A 13,512-nucleotide genomic window follows, 5' to 3' on the forward strand; every position below is an offset into this window, starting at 1 on the left:
GAAGTAATAATATGTTTCTGATCATTTGGTTTACACATTTTTTGTGCTTTCTTGTTGTATTATATTAAGTTTCCATATAATTAGCTATAAGCATTGCAAAAGCCTAAGTGGGTTGCTTATATTACGTCTACATTTGGTGTTGTAAAAGCAGCAAGTTTGACCACTGAAGAGTGAAACACTCACTGTAACAAAATCTAGTTCAGCTAATGGACAAGAATAATGGAACCACTGTGCTAAGGGTAAGGATGCAGTACACACGATATATAAACAAAAATAATCCAATAAATCTTAACTTTATAGAATTTAAGAATTTCAGTTAGGTTTTATATAATATTTTACTGTATCACAAGTTGGTATAATATCTTTAATTTAGAGGGTGTGGGAGTTCATTTGATCAGCTAAGTAGAGCCCACTCCTGGCTTTTGCAGCAATAGAAACCTGAATGCAGATTGCTTTGCTGTAGGGATCCTGCTTACGAGGATAGGATTCCATAGAGTTGGCTAGGGCACCATGGTATGGGGCATGCTTTGCTGTATCTCTCTGCCAAACCACTGTGCTCAGTTACCATCTGTTAGCTAGCCTAGCACTGACTTTTCACAGCAGTTTGTGCTTCTAGTTTCCAGACCACAACCTCTTGCGGAAGTGGTATGTGAGCCATTTCATTATTCAGGACCCTCTCTTAACACACTTGTGTGCTCTGAGGAAGGATCCTGCACTACTGCTTCACAAGAGGAAGATGATCCTTGCATTACCTTCTCGTCAACCTCACCTTTCTGCACCAGTGGGTGGCTTAATCCTTTAAAGTACTGAATATTCTAGTCCTAATCCAGCAAAGCATTTAAGCATGAAATTGGTGGGATTATTCAGGTGCTTAAAATTAAGCATTTGCTTAAGTACTTTGCTGGACTGGGGCCATAATGTTGGGCTCTCGAAGATCAGAGCCTCAATGAGGCTGAGGGCAGGGTAGGGCTCTTAGTGTTCCTTTTTGAAAGTTTAAATGTGTAATTTTGCCTATGTCTAGCTTTAAAACTCTCTCATTGCATTTCTGAGCAATCTAATTCAAATGCAAAGCCATTTAAAAATTCCTTTATACGCACATAATATTTTACTTGGGGGTAGGGTTGAGGAACACTATGAAAATCCTATTATACCTGTTCAAACAGATTGTTTTCTTTTATTAAGTGTAGGAGGAATTGTAATAGGTGGTGATGTTTGGAATTTCTCATAATTAGTAGACCACACAAAAATATGTTTGTTTGCATTTTACACCATCAGTCCAGTCATAATAGCTGCATGCATCGGCTAGCCTAAACTAAATCTAAAACCAAAAATATTTTTAGTAACGCAAATATAACTGTCACATGGCTTGAACAGATTAATGTAATTATTAGATAAATATACATGTTGTGTCTGCTAATATTGTAAATACATGCAAATGACTAATGGGATTATATGATGAGTTGCAGCAGTATGTACTAAGAAGAATACATTGATTTCTGTTTCTTTAGCAAATAGTGTTTCAGATCACAAGGTGAAGAATTTGGTAACAAGTACTTTTCAGGCCAAGCACAATACGAGCCAAATTGAGGCAGAATTTTTATGGACACAAATGGACATGTTTTAGTGGTGCAAAAACCTGTAAAATGACCTAACTCTTTGTGCCTTCTCCCCTCCCTCCCACCGCCTACCCCACCTAAAACCACCAAATCAAATCCTCTCCTCACCCTCTCCCCCAACACCTCACTGTAGCGATTTTTTTCTTGGTATGGAAAAAAATGCTAGAGATTGTATGATTTTTGGATCATACTGATTTCCTTTGTATTGCACATAATTATAATTTGTTAGGTTTTTGCTTTTTCAGTCTCTGATCTTGTTGTTTTTCATGTGTCATTGTTGTGATAAACACTAAGCAGATTACCACCAATAAGTTATTTTAAAGTATCAGGAAAGCAATCAGGTGAAAAATGAAGCTTGATAATTTATTGAACGCTTATCAGTGGTGTGAAAAAGACAAAACAAAGCCCTGAAGCGTAAGTATTGTGAACAGCTAGCTGAAAAGATAATAGACTACATTGCATCTGAAGAAGTGGGTATTCACCCACGAAAGCTCATGCTGCAAAACGTCTGTTAGTCTATAAGGTGCCACAGGATTCTTTGCTGCTTCTACATTGTCCGTCAGTTATTTGTAAATTCAACAGTTGTTGTCGTCTTCTTTTTTGCAAGATATTTTATAAATGCAAAAAGTAAAGGACTTTTTTTCTTTAATTCCCCTCTTGTGCAATACAGTATATAAAGAGGACTACATACTTTGATGGATGAAGTGGTCCTTATCTATATGATCTTGATGATTGATAAACCATATTCTTAATCTTTGTGCGTTATTGGTATTTTAACATTCTGGGATGAATTCTGAACTCAGTTATGTTGTAAACGTAGAGTAACAACAGATGCAGTAGAATTACATTGACTGTTGTGGCATAGAAGCAGGTTTTCATAAGTATGACTGAAATCAAAATCTGGGCCCTTATTAAATCTATATAAATGCAGATGGATAATATTCTAGCATAATTAAAAACCCCAAATTTTGAAAGCATTACCATGTATGTTTTTAAAATGGATGATGAGTTATGTATACATTCTCTAAGATCTCAATTGGAAAACGTAGTTAAATTTGGAGTGCCTTTAAAAGTAAAGATTTTTATTATGTACATTTGTTTTATTTTAAATAGCCCAACTTCTGTTTTAAATTCATTTAAATTTAGAGGGAGGAAAAATGCAAGTTCTGTAAAGGTTTCTGTATTTTCTTGGGAAGTAAGCAAATGTCCCTTAGTACTTTTCCTTCTGACAGCTGGTTCAGTGGAAGATAAATTTGATGGAACGAGAAGGAAAATAGTTATGGTGTTTCTGGCATATTTCTTCTGTCAAATAGATGGCAGCAGAGTGTTATAGACAATGGAGCAGTCCAGTCCTGTAGTTGTAGTGAAAGAATGGTGACATTGCAAGCTGACTTCTATCAACTGCTGCCTGGAATAACTTGTAGTTAAACATAAAATACGAAAGAAAGCTACCATTGATAATGCAGGAGCATAGAGGATGAAGAAGGGTATGAGATGCTATAAAGTTCTGAATTCTGGAATAGTCCCAGGTGGGAAAACTTAATCTTTTAAGGTATGTCGTCCTCTCATGCAACATGACTGAAATCAGCTAAAATAATATGCATGTCAAAATAAAATGACAGAAAAAGAAAAGTATTCACAAATTGCAACTGAAAGTAATGAACTGCTGCCTTGGGGTACTCTAGAACTTGGCCTGCATGCCTATTTTTTAGTTAAGCAAGTTAGAGAGAGGAAATGTCAGTCCTCAAATCAGGCAAGCGTTCTTTGGGAACGTTTGCTCAAATGTAAGCATTTTACAGAAACAGATCTGCAGTCTGTTATGCCCCAATCCCAAAATTAGATTTGCCATTAAAAGGGTTCAAGTATTAAATGCGTCTTCAGGATAAGTGGTTAATTAATTAAAGTGGTGCCATGTTTTAATTAGCATTCACTAGCTGCAAAATTAATGGGTGTATAAGGGGTGTAGTAATCAAATACTATATTTGATGTATTCAATATTTTGTCTGTATCTGGAGCTTTTAGTAGGATTACCTTCAAAACGGAGGATGAAATCCTGGCTATGTTGAGATTAACGGTAGTTTTGCAATTAACTTCAATGGGGCCAGGATTTTTCACCTACAGTGAGGAAATTTTGGAGGCTGTCAGTCAATTTCAGCCCAAAATTGTTTCTGTACTTTTACAATTATATCATAAGACAACAATCTGAGATATGAGTGTTTAGCTTCAAGATTATTATGGCTTCATTGTACTTCAAGGTTTGGAAAAAATCAACACAGGACAATCTTAGTGCTACCAAATCTAGAAAGGACTTTATTGCCGATAACACTGTATTAATACTACTGTTCAGGGTAAACATATGGCACACCATTTGTTTTCCTGCTGTACCTTACATGGTTTAGTTTCCATAAACAGAGCTCATTGTTACAAAATTGCTTTCAGAAGTGTATATAACAACTTAGTAAAGGCAATATCTGGCAAGTCTTTGTTTTGACAGAAACTTATTCCTCACATGTTTTTCTTCCTAAATCTGATATCTTAAGAATCCCTACCCCTATTCGACAAGTTAACCCTCCCCCCAATTTAATTTAATTTCTCATAGGTAATAAAGGCATTTTCATTCTGAAGTGTGTTGCAACTCACTCTAGCTGTTACAACTAAGTGAGACTAGAAGGGAGTGTAGTTTCCAACTGTGTAATGTAACAGTGCAAAAATTAATAATCCTGGCTGTTGATGTTTCAGCTTTGATTAAACTGCTGTTGGTGACACAGTATGAGTGGGCCTGTGTGACTTTTTTTTTTAAATGCTTTTATAAAATGAGGTGTTTTGACAGTTTTAATAAAAGTGCTACAGTATCATATGTACTGTATGTAATTCATGTTATGTCAACATTGCTAAAACATGGATGGTATGTGGACTTACATATATACAGTACTTTAGCTATGCAATAAAATGATAGTATTCTGTATCTTTCTTTTAACTTTCTGTATTTAGTATCCGATTCATAAAGCATGTCATGTTTTTACAAAGAAATCTTCTGTTTTTTGCTTTCAAACACACTTCTGAAGACATTCCAAATTAACAATAGTGTTTCTAAACATACCATGTTTGTTTTAATGACTTTTATGCTAAAAAGCATAACAATGCTGTTCTAATCACTCTAAAAGGAAACCTGAGTAAGAAAAAGCATGCACTGAACACTCACAAATCAGTTAATAGAACAAAAAATAAGAAATTCTTAAGATACATTAAATACATTAAGAAATTTCTTTCTGATGGTATTTTACCTGACAACTTTTTGTATCTTCAGACTAAACTGTTGCAGGGCCCTACTTAGGCAAAATCTCATTGAGGTTAGTGCTATTTTTCTGAACAAGTACTTTATCTTGAAAGGCATTATTTAATTTGCTAAAATCTGAAATACTACTTCTATATCACACTTTTTTTTTTAAAGTATCACCATATTTTTTCTCCTTACAATACTTCTTCCCCTCCCTCCTTGTGCTGATTAATACTAGGTTCATTTTCTGTGTTCTTAGTATGGTCAGATATGTATGGTTTGTTTATCTTTTTTGAAGCATATGTTTTCACCCCTTTTATTTTCCTGATCAATGGAAGAATTACAGTATAACTTTTTTAAATGAATCTGTGTAGACTTTTAATGCACATGGAATAGTTGAAATAAAATATTTTACCTACTAAAACGGGTTTTGCAGATTTGTAATACTATGAGATAACAATAAGGTTACTGAAAAAAATCCATTTTTGTAGTCCAAACTATCACACTATGGGACACATTCAAGACTCTGGAACCTGTAATTATGAAATGTCATAGGTTCAGTAGTGAGAGCACGACTATTTTATAAGGAGTAATTACAGTGTTCTAATAGTGAACTGGCAATAGTTTCATACTTTTTATTTTCGAATAATATTTTAGAAAGTGAAAATTAAAATCTGGCAGTTTTATATCAGAAATTGCAAACTAATATTGCAATGGTGATTTTTATAGTTTCATTACATTTTTTTTAAACATTAAAGGTAGACATAGGCTGTACAACTTACCCACATTGTTAAAAACAATTTAGAAATGAGACAAATATAATTATTCCTTCCTTCCACGATCTTTGAACTTCAGTGTTAACTTTGTATTGCCTTTTTATTCTATAGCAGTGATCTTGAATTGATACTTGTAGAACATTGTTTTTAACCATGTTTACAAGTTTGAAATGCAAATTAATGTTACAAATTATTTAAATCCATAAACAGTTTAACTTTTGAGTAATGTTTATCCATAAAACGATCTGAATCAATAATTAGTAGATCATTTGAATATAAAACTCCTAAGATCTAAAAAGAAACAATTTATAATTGTTTTCAGTGATTTTATACTGTACCACTATGAAATTCAGCATACAGGAAGAAATAAGGAATCAATAGGAGTATTGTCAAATACTTTATGAAAGGGTAAGGGATTAGATCCCATGAGTAACTGAGTGCCATCAGCTCCCATTGAAGAATTAGGCTAGGAAAGGGAAAAATATCTATCAGTGTGTATACTGTGATATACTCTTTGATTTGAACATGTTATGTAATAAGTTGACTGAAAAAATCATTTGTTAATGCAGCTCAGTCAGCTGTTGTCTGAGAAACTCCATGCTCCCCAAATCTCCCTGCATTTTGTCCTTCTTATGTTTCACATCCTTGTGACATAGAAAAGGAGTTGTATCAAATATCTCTGACCATATCCATTGACTTCAAAGAGAGTTTAGCCAGAGTAAAGACTTCAGGATTGGACCTCTACTATATTTTCTTCCTGGCTCTATTTTTATCAGTAAGAATGACTAACAGCATTCTCCTGTGTTTCCATATATTTTAATTAAGTATTTAATGGATGTATTGGAGTGAATATTTTCATTGCAAATGTGTTTGCTGAGCTGCATTTTTCTTACAACTATGTGACACTAAGTAGTGGCATTTCCATTTTAGATAGGAATTCTTGCATGATGTTGCCTCTTGGTGATGCAATTTAATTGGCAAAATATCAAAACAAAGGATAAACCAGAAAACATGTTATAAAAATAAATTAAAGGATGCTAAAAATTCAAACTATTGCTTCCAAGATTTAATACTTAATATTTTTGGTTTTGTTGTTAAAGTTGTTTTTTGTATGGAACAAATGAGTTTGAGGTGCTTTCCCAATTTTATACTTTGGTGCAATATTTTGTTTTCCCTTGATGTATACCTCTAAACATTCACAGTGGCAAATTGAATCCCCTGTAAATAATTACATTGCCTATGCTTCGTAATTAACATATATAATTATTCACTTAACTGGGTAGTAAACTTTAATTGGAGAGCCCTAACAAGCGTTCCTGAAAATATTACGTATTTTCAACCTACCTGAGAGTGGTGCTAGTAAAAGAATAATATCTCTTCTGTAATTTGTGTCACTATTCAACTACCTTAAATTCTAATCCATTTAAAAAAAAGGTTTTGTGCCATGATTGAGGAAAACTATGATTTATTTCTTCTTTTATCTGCTCTAAATCTTACCTTCCATATTTTAAATGTGATTTACAGTAGCAGTCATCACATACATTTTATCTGAGATAGAACAATATAAAATTGTGGATTTCAAAAATTATAACTTAATTTAGTTAGGAACTGTATCTTCTGGAAATAGCAGATAAAAAGTATTCTTTTTAGATAAACTGTAAATATCCTCTTTTCTTTTAAAAAAAATACTTGATTTTCCTGAGCCTAGTTGTAGTAATTCTAATGAGAGATAATAAGGACTGACTTTCTTGTATAAGGGTCAGATCCAAAGCCTATTGAAGTCACTAAAAATGACTTTGTACCAGGTCTTTAGTGTTTATAATATTATGTTACATTTAAGATGAGATATCATGTACACGTCTTTCTTGCATGACATGCACTTTTATGCTGGTAACACAATCAGATGCACAGTTCTGTGTTTCGCAACCTATAGTCAGTAATATTACAAGTTCCACTGACTGCTTCCTCTGTATTTAGTTTTTATTATTAAAGGTTTTAAAAATGCCTTATGCTAATGGGATATATGCTTTAAAAGTTGAGCTCTAAATATCAGATCCTAATTAAGATTTAAAAGACCATGAGATAGGTCAACTAAAACTACCAAAGGAGTTTTAACATTCCAAAGGAACACATACTTTTAAACTCTGTTTAAATTGTGCAAGTATTTTATTGCTTGTAATTCATTGCCTTACATTAGTGGTCAAAATATTAAGGCAAAATTCCCTTATAAATATTAGTATAGGGTATTCCTTATTTATGCTAAATAAATCAAAGCAAATGACTTGCGCTTTCTCTTCAGTGTAAAGTAAATCTCAGGAAATCTGATATTTAGTACCCAGTAATGCTGAACTCAGAACTTCATGATGATGATATTGAACTGATCAATATAAATTTATGATACTGTCAGTAAAGTCTTAGTAATCCAAGAATGGCAATATTATTGCAATTTAATGCTTGAAAGTAAATGTAATGGTATCTAATGTGAAAACCTACCCATTGTTCAAAAGGGCAGCCTTTTCATTGATTCTCGTAGGTCATGGTTTTCATATAAAACTTGAAATCCTTAGTCCTAGAATATGCAACAGGGATAAAACAAGATTATCTGCTACACATTATCCTTTCTGTCAACAAGTGTAGATTAAAGTTGATTCTGCTTCTGTAAGCAAATGTTCACTTTTTTTTATAGGAGAGGTATCTTTCTTAATGACATGTTACATGTGGATATTTACTGTAAGATGTTAACACATTCACAAATTGCATTAACACAATGAAACATGACTTTCCAACACCAGCAAGTGAAAACAGTTCTGAAGTCTTAAAGGTGATGGTAAAAATAGAAAATATGTTTACTTTTTAATACAAACAGTTGCTCCTTAATTGAAATGTAGCCTTAATTTTTGATTTATGGCTTGTTGTTTGATATTTAAACAAACAAAAAAAAAGTCTCGCAGGTTCATCCTTTCACATCCCACATAAAATAGAAAATGTATGCATTTTGTATGAGTGTTTGGGTTATGTTTTATAAGAGGAACTAATTATTTAATATTTAAGTTTAATACAGTGACATTTAATAACCCTTACAAAGTATTTCCTAACTTTTGAAGTGGCTTTTATTAAATATATACTAAAAATGTAAAAAGAAAATATCCCAAAAGGATGATATGTTGACAGCAGATCTTCATGTAGATGTTATCAAACTCTGCTTTATTATTAATAATACAATATATTAAGTTTAATTTAATTATTTGCTATAGAGAAGGAATAGATTATAAACTCTTCTGGGAATGGATCATGTCTTCATATATTTCTGTGTAAGGCATGTCACTATGGTCAGGCACAGAAGTCATGGTTATGACCTCTAGTCATAACTGCAGTAATATACTGTTAAGATACAATTTGCTTCAGCTGTATTTTGTAAGTGGGAATGTATACTTAATATAAATGTTTTAATGAAGCTACTTGTATTTGTTGCAACACAAACAGTAATGTAAATCTCTCATTCTGGAATACTAACTGATGACTAAGGCTAACCTTTTCAAAAGGCTTATTGAATTAGAAACTTCTTAATTCCGAATAAATGTTGATCCTTGATCTTTATATTTTCTTTAACTTTCAACCTAATAATGACATTCTTGTACAAATCAGTTTAAAGATTCTCAAATAGAAATCAGAGTGGATACACTTTCAGTTCTCTGTTTGACTGTTAACATCATAATTCATTATTAAGATTTCATGTTTCATTACTATGCTGTAAAACTGAAGTTAAGAAATTCCTTTTTGTAAGAGCGTTTAATGATTGTCCATGTAAATCCAGCTGGATGCATTCTGAAATGAAATACTGATAAGATGACTATTTATAGTAGTATACTATAAATAAATACATTTGCAATGGCTTATTTAAAGTAGATTTTTATTCCGGTAACAGACTAGCCTGATATGGCCACTCTGAATATGTTAGTAATGGAAACAGTATTAGTAAATGCAGCTGTCTGTAAACTTAATATTTAAAATAAAAAGCACTGAAGATACCATATAAAACTTTTGTTTTACATTTGCTAAAATCATGAAGAATAAAGTCAATATGTAATGTATCATGCTGCACAGACAGTCTCATATTGCTATATCCTATGTGATTCAAGAAGGGATAACAATATACATTTTTTTTATGCCACTGACTGTAATTTTATGACAGGTCATTTTTTGTAACATAGAAGTTTCCCTGCAGGGTTCTAATAACTATATTTTCCATAATCTCTAGACATAACTGAAATTTTAATGTTGTGCTTTTTAAGAGTTTTTTCTTACGATAAGGAGAAAAAAGTTACCATACAATGAAACTTAGATCCTTATTTCAATGCTATTTTCATAGTAATATGTTGTCTAACTTTTACAGTTGGGTTGCTTTCTATTTTTTCTAGAAGTGTAAGGAAGGCTATTATACAGTACTTATAGTAGTAAAAAGAGCTCAGTTATTTACTAAATTCTTCTTCTTTTTCCTCTTAATTATTACACCGTATGCATGTAGAATGATCTTATAATACATTCAATTGCTTTGTTATGGCATGGATGAATTACTTGGAATCCCATCAAAGCTTTTCCTGCTTATTAATAATGCTAAAGGTTTCAAGTATTTGTCACGTCGCACTGGTAAATGTAATGATAATAGTACAATACTGTAGTAGATTTAATAGTAATAAAACACTGAAACTCCTGAAGAAAAGTACAAAAGCCAGACTGAATAAATTAGTCTGTTTCATCTCTTTTTTTTCCTCCTGTCACCTTTTGATTTAAACTTTTTTTGTTTTTTTAGATGGGTGGTAAGCATGGGGAATATGTGAAAATGTTACACTTTGGAACTGAATTAAAGGAATTTGACTAGAACCATCTGTTCCCACCTCCTAATCTTCAAGCTACTCTCAAAAAATAGGCTAAACCTTATCCCAGGGGGCTAGTGGATACAACTGGTTAGAACAATAATAAGTAAAACTGCAACATATATAGATACCAAAATCTCAGTGATCTGTAATAGCCTGCCTGCTCATTGCTTCTGGATACATTTACAAACATTTCTTCCTTTAAAATAAGTAAATCAATCAAACTTCTAGGTTTCACAAACTTAAAACACACCCAACCACACCCTCTTTATCTGCATGTTAGGATAGCATGACACCAATAAGATGAAATATATAAAATAACTTCATATCACCTCCTTGTCCTCAACATACACAAATTCCTGCTTTGATGAGGTGAGCCTACCACCAATACTCAATTATGTAATAGGCCAATGCTAAAAACTAGGGCTGTCAAGTGATTAAAAAAATTATTCGCGATTAATCGTGCTGTTGAACAATAATAGAATAACATTTATTTAAATGTTTTTGGATGTTTTCTACATTTTCAAATATGTAGATTTCAATTACAACACAGAATACAAAGTATATAGTGCTCACTTTATATTTATTTTTTATTACAAATATTTGCACTGTAAAAAACAAAATAAATATTTTACAGTTCACCTACTACAACTACTGTAGTGCAATCTCTTTATTATGAAAGTTGAACTTACAAATGTAGAATTATGTACAAAAAAACCCTGCATTCAAAAATAAAACAATGTATAACTTGAGAGCCTACAAGTCCACTCAGTCCTACGTCAGCCAATCGCTCAGACAAACAAGTTTGGTTACAATTTCAGGAGACAATGCTGCCCGCTTCTTGCTTACAATGTCACCTGAAAGTGAGACCAGGCGTTCACATGGCACTGTTGTAGCTGGAGTCACAAGACATTTTCGTGTCAGATATGCTAAAGATTCATATGTCCCTTCATGCTTCAGCCACCATTACAGAGGACATGCATCCATGCTGATGATGGGTTCTTCTCGATAACGATCCAAAGCAGAACGGACCGATGCATGTTCATTTTCATCATTTGAGTCAGATGCCGCCAGTGGAAGATTGATTTTCTCTTTTGGTGGTTTGGGTTCTGTAGTTTCCACATCTGAGTGTTGCTCTTTTAAGACATCTGAAAGCATGCTCCACACCTCATCCCTCTCAGATTTTGGACGGCACTTCAGATTCTTAAACCTTGGGTTGAATGCTGTTTTTAGAAATCTCACATTGGTATCTTCTTTGCGTTTTGTCAAATCTGCTGTGAAAGCATTCTTAAAACAAATGTGCTGGATCATCATCTGAGACTGCTATAACATGAAATATATGGCAGAATGCAGGTAAAACAGAACAGGAGACATACCATTCTCCCCCAAGGAGTTCAGTCACAAATTTAATTAATGCATTATTTTTTTTAATGAGCATCATCAGCATGGAAGCATGTCCTCTGGAATGGTGGCCGAAGCATGAAGGGGCATACGAATGTTTAGCATATCTGGAATGTAAATACCTTGCAATGCCGGTTATAAAACTCCTATGCTAACGCCTGCAGGCAGCAGTATCTCCTGTAAATGTAAACAAACAAGAAGTTTGCTGAATAAGAAGTAGGACTGAGTGGACTTGTAGGCTCTAAAGTTTTATATTGTTTTTGAGTGCAGTTATGTAACAAAAATAATCTACATTTGTAAGTTCAACTTTCATGATAAAGAGATTGCACTACAGTAGCTGTATTAGGTGAACTGAAAAATATTTTTGTTTTTACAGTGCAAATATTTGTAATAAAAAATAATATATAAAGTGAGTACTGTGCACTTTGTATTCTGTGCTGCAATAGAAATCAATATACTTGAAAAAGTAGAAAAACATCCACAAATATTTAATACATTTCAATTGGTATTCTATTGTATAACAGTGCGATTAATTTTCACCAGACCCATTAAATTGACACCGCTGCATCGATCTAATTTAGCTGGTAGTGTAGACGTGGCCCTATATAGGTGCTGCCTTTGTCAGCTTTATAGGTGAGCAGATGGACATATTTATTTAGATAGGAGTTGTGCTACACAGAAGTTGCTCAGAAGGGACAGGTGTTGATTGTGCAGAGGTTAAGTCCCACAGGAGTGGAGCCCCAGATAGCAGTTTCCTCTTCTAAAAGCTCCTCTTTGCTTCAACCCCTGTGCTGCTTCTGGCACTGCCTGTCCCTGCTCTCTCAGCTGCCCACAGAGAGCGAAGAAGATTCCCTCCTGTGGAGCAGTGCAGGAATAGTATTTATTTACTACTCTCTGAATAAGGTCTTGATCATAATGCCTCGATTCTTCACAAAAGTAAAAATGCAGCCGGGTGCAGATTGTTTGTCTTTATGGCTTTTTTTTCTCATATTACTATATAATCTCTATACATAGGAGTATGGATTAAGGCACAAAGATGAGAATGGGAAAAGGTTACAAAGGGAGCTAGGCATCCAGTTTCAGCTTTTCAGTATGCTGGGTAACAGGTGTGCAGGATGTGTGGGTGGGGGTATGTGTGTGTTTGTACACATCCATAGCAATGGGTGGTATTATAATGTAAGCAATAAAATAGGAAGCATAGTCCTTGCCACAAGGAGCTTAGTCAATATAAAAAACATGTATCTTAAATGTATTATCTTCTGGCCATTCATTGCTTTGTGTATCACAGAAGCTTAACTTGTCTTGCTTTTTAATAAGGAAACTGTTTCCTGTGTGACAGATTAATGATATATTATTTTATTTCCTTTTTATATAGATAGGCTATATTATTTTTATAATTATTATTATAGCCTATCACTAAACAACCGTGGGCCAGCATACAAAGTAGCTAAAACTGGATGACTAGTGCCTTTTTTGTATCCTTTCCCCGCTCTTGACTTAATCCGTGCTGCCCTTTGTGACTGGAACACACTCCCTATCTTGATTGAACAGAATTTATCTTCTCCTTA

The 13,512-nt window shown here is 33.4% G+C and overlaps 1 protein-coding gene across 2 annotated transcripts in view; it reads left to right on the forward strand.

The window, feature by feature from the left end:
- Positions 1 to 13,512, forward strand: part of GMDS (GDP-mannose 4,6-dehydratase) — a 544,205-nt gene that overhangs the window by 116,890 nt on the left and 413,803 nt on the right. The gene's annotated exons all lie outside the window — the stretch shown is intronic.

This window comes from Mauremys reevesii, linkage group 2, assembly GCF_016161935.1.
Source record: "Mauremys reevesii isolate NIE-2019 linkage group 2, ASM1616193v1, whole genome shotgun sequence".
Taxonomy (NCBI): domain Eukaryota; kingdom Metazoa; phylum Chordata; order Testudines; family Geoemydidae; genus Mauremys; species Mauremys reevesii.